Source organism: Nothobranchius furzeri, chromosome 16 (assembly GCF_043380555.1).
Source record: "Nothobranchius furzeri strain GRZ-AD chromosome 16, NfurGRZ-RIMD1, whole genome shotgun sequence".
In the NCBI taxonomy this organism is placed as follows: domain Eukaryota; kingdom Metazoa; phylum Chordata; class Actinopteri; order Cyprinodontiformes; family Nothobranchiidae; genus Nothobranchius; species Nothobranchius furzeri.
The window spans coordinates 57,458,841-57,462,969 of NC_091756.1; positions in this window are offsets into that span (position 1 = coordinate 57,458,841).

Genomic DNA, 4,129 nt, shown 5'->3' on the forward strand with positions numbered 1-4,129 from the left:
CACCAACTGCCTATTTTTGAAATGAACAGTTTGCCATTGCAGCAATAAACGAACTCTAGACTGAGAATGCTCACTAACAGACATTTTTCTGACTAAGATGTTTGTTATGCCAGAATTTAATTGCTGCTTCTCGAAGAAAATTCCTCAATTATTTGATCCCTTTCTTTAAAAAATATATCTTTTCTTGGCTAAACCCACAACAGCACTACATCACCTCCTCTTCTTACTATCTTTTGTCTCCTCTCTGTAGCTTCACTCTTCTGTCTGCTCTATTTGTGCCATTCCATCTCTCATTTTTCTTTTCTCCTATCTCGTCCTGTCCTCTGGCCTCTGGCAGCACCTCCTTATCTGCTTCTGCTGAATGAATATGCTACCGCCTCATTTGTGAACAATCAGTGTCGTCAAAACACAAAAGAATGCACAAAGCCGCTCTACTCCTTTGCAGAAAGATTCTGGGTGAGGCAATTACTGGAAAGAAGATTGGAATAAGGCCAACGTGTAAAGCTACAGTAAGAGAAGGCAATCTAGAGGTCATAGTGGAAGGTTGTGTTTAGTGGGTCACAAGATGTCAGAGAAGCTGAGCGTGAGGGGGTGAGATGGCCTTTTGAGGAAGTATTGGAGAAGAAAATCTGTTTTCAAAAAAGTGAAAGAAAACAAACTATATTTTTCTTTGCGTATCAAGTTTTTAACACAACCATAATGCAGCATTAATTGCATCTTTTTGGTTTGTTCTGGCATTATACTCCTCTCCATTAATGACTGCTGACCAAAATCAAAATCCATCCATTATTGTTTGCTTATCCGGAGTCGGGTTGTGGGGGCAGTAGCCTAAGCAGAGAGGCCCAGAATTCCTTCTCCACGTTTACTTGGGCTAGCTCTTCCGGGGAATTCCAAGAAGTTTTGAGGCTAGCCGAGAGACATAGTCCTGGGTCTTCCTTTGAGTCTCCTCCCAGTTGGACATGTACGGAAATCCTCACCAGGGGGGCATCCTAACTGGATGCCACAGCCACCTCAACTGGCTCCTCTTGATGTGGAGGAGCGGCGGGTCTACTCCGAGCCCCTCTCGGATGACCAAGCGTATCGCCCTATCTCTAAGGGAGAGTCCAGCCAGCCTGTGGAGAAAACTCATTTCGGCTGCTTGTATCCATGATCTCATTCCTTCAGTCACTACCCAAAGCTCGTGACCATAGGTGAGGGTAGGAATGTAGATCGACCGGTAAATCGAGAGCTTCGCCTTCCGTCTCAGCTCTCTCTTCACTATGACAGATCGGCACAAGGCCCCATCACTGCAGACGCAGCACCAATCCGCCTGTCGATCTCATGCTCTAATGGAGACGATTGCAGGTTCTTACAAACTCAGGAAAATCACCAATCTGTTTGAGCTCGTGGAGCAGCTCTTCCCGCTGGAGCAGGAGGATGTAAAGTTTATATTCCAGATGTGAGGAAGTTCAACGCACTCAGTCACTCACTTACACACACAAACCATATGTCTCCATATATATATATATATATATATATATATATATATATATATATATATATATATATATATATATATATATATATGGAGACATATAATATATTTTGAAAATGAAAAAATAAAGAATGGAAAAATAATGTTTTGATATCTTCAAATCTCATTTAAAAGTGCAAGAGAACATTAAAGATGGACAAAAATGGTCATTTGTTTTATATTGGTATATATATATCAATATCAACTGACATGAAAAATATTTTGATAAGTATTACTCTTCATGTCTCCAAGCCCCGGTGATAAGCCAAAAATAAGGTACGTGGAACAATAAAGGATTTTCCATTCTACTCTATTCTAATAGATTTTTATATGGTGCCAGTTCCCAACATGTCATCTCAGAGAGCTATACCAAAAAATGAAGTCATTTTACAATTAAGGTTAAGTTTCATGCCAAATGTATGCTTTAAATTCAATTCAGTTATGATAACATTTTATTCCGTAAATCATTAAATACCAAATATTCAGATATGCTCTACATAGGGAAAACAGCAGTTCACATACCTTCACTTCAACTCCTGAGAACAGGGCAAAGTTAGAAGGAAACACACACACACACACACACACACACACACACACACACACTTCTAAGAGAACAGGTAAGAGACATAAGCGATAACAGATTGTTGTTAGTTTTGTATAAATAATTCTCTTACTCCTCTTGTGGCTTTGCTGCCATGTAGTGTTATTTTCTTTGGTGATTCCAGTTGTTCACTGTTTTTCATAACTATTAAAACACTTTTTTAAACTGTCTACTTTTTAAAATTGTGAGCACCAAATTTCCATTGTTCAAACTATATGAAAGCAGTGATTACACTCTACCTCAACAATGGCAAACACGGTGTTCAGGGCAGGGAGTATTGCTCTTGAAGAAATATTTGATTATAGCAAAGTAAAAGCGTTTTTCATGGCCAAGCAAAAGAAAATCAAAACCAACTCAGGGTTCAGCATAAGGAAAATGTAGTGAAAAATAAACAAGATGGAAACAGAAAAGACAACTTTTATGAATGTAAGTTGAAAATATTATGGGAGCGCCATGACGGCTGTATGCCCACAGTTCAGACTTATTCTGTTTATGTGTTTTTTAATGTGCTGTGTGCCAAATATTGGCTGGGTTGTGCTGAAACGGAAATTCAGTTGTACTAGGATGTTGGCTCAAGGACAATAAAGTGATTCTGATTCTGAGTAAGAGTACATTACAGCGATCTTCAGCACATAAACGCAAACTACATCCAAAGAATATCCCAGACGGATTCATTTCTTGTGCTTTAAATGCAGAACACAGGCACTGATCATGGCAAAACCAAAATAGCTCTTCCATAGAGGAGCAACAGAGGCCACCACACCAGACGAGACCCAGCTGGAGGGTCAACAGGCAAAGCTTGAGAAACAGAGCTGATATCTTTGCCTAGGGTCAGCTTTAAGATGCAGCAATGTTTGTTTTACGGTGAATTTCATTAAAGGAATCATGAGTTGGACTGTCTTCCTTCTAGGAAAGAACACTTAGATCATCTAAGCCAGTGGTTCCCAAACTTATTTAGCTGCGCACCCCCTTCTATGTCCCGACCATGTCGACGCACCCCCCAGCCCCACATCAGGGCATGGATATGTATATATATATATATATATATATACTGAACGTGCAGTAGAAAGGGTAAGCTGGGCTTTTTAACCCTCTGGAGGCAGGCGTTGCAGATTTGCAACGTTAAAACATACCCGCCTGGTTACTCCACGTACGTATTTCACGAGCATTTTTTAACTCAGAAGTACCCCTGAAAGACTTAGTTGTTCGTCCTTTTATCAAAACTTATTTTGAGCCTGAGAGGGTTAATATTCAATGAAATTAGATGTTTTGTAACATGTTTGTTGTTAGGTGCAATAATACCAAAAATGTTAACGTGAAAAAGTGGAAGGTCAGAGGATGATGTATTAGGCAGCAGAATCTTGTCTGTATTTTTGGCCCGGACTGATTAGCACATCAAGGTTAAAATCTGCATCTCTCATTCTTTGTTTGCCTTTGTTTGTCTCCTTGTGGTGCAGCGTCAAATCTTCAATGGTCCCCTCCAGGATTACATAATCAATAAGTCATTAGCATCCTCACGTTTCATCTCGTTCACTTACGCACACTCATGCAGAAGCACACATGTATAAAATCATTTTGATGACGGCTATGAGAATGACTCCCATTCAGTTTGTAAATAAGTGGAAACTTTAGTAATTCCTGCTCGTCTATTTAACATATAAAATGTTCAAGGTTGATAACTGAAGAGTCGATAGGCGGAAAATTGTGTTTCGTTAAACGAAGTGACGAGTAAAATGTGATTAAATAAATACAAGTGTAGTTATGATGGAAACATACAGAAGTAGTCCATGCTCTAACTTTTTTCCCATCTGATTATAATAAGGGACACAGTGTGTGTCATGCTGTGGGTAAGAGCTTTCACCCAGGACATGAAGAATCACATGAGAGGGACGGTGAGTAAAAAGTAAAATGGTTTATTTACAATGAGAGAAATAACAGAAGAGGCAAAACTAAACTAAAGGCGCTGCTTCAGATCAGGATCAGGAGGAGGCCGGAATCTACGGGAACATAAGCAG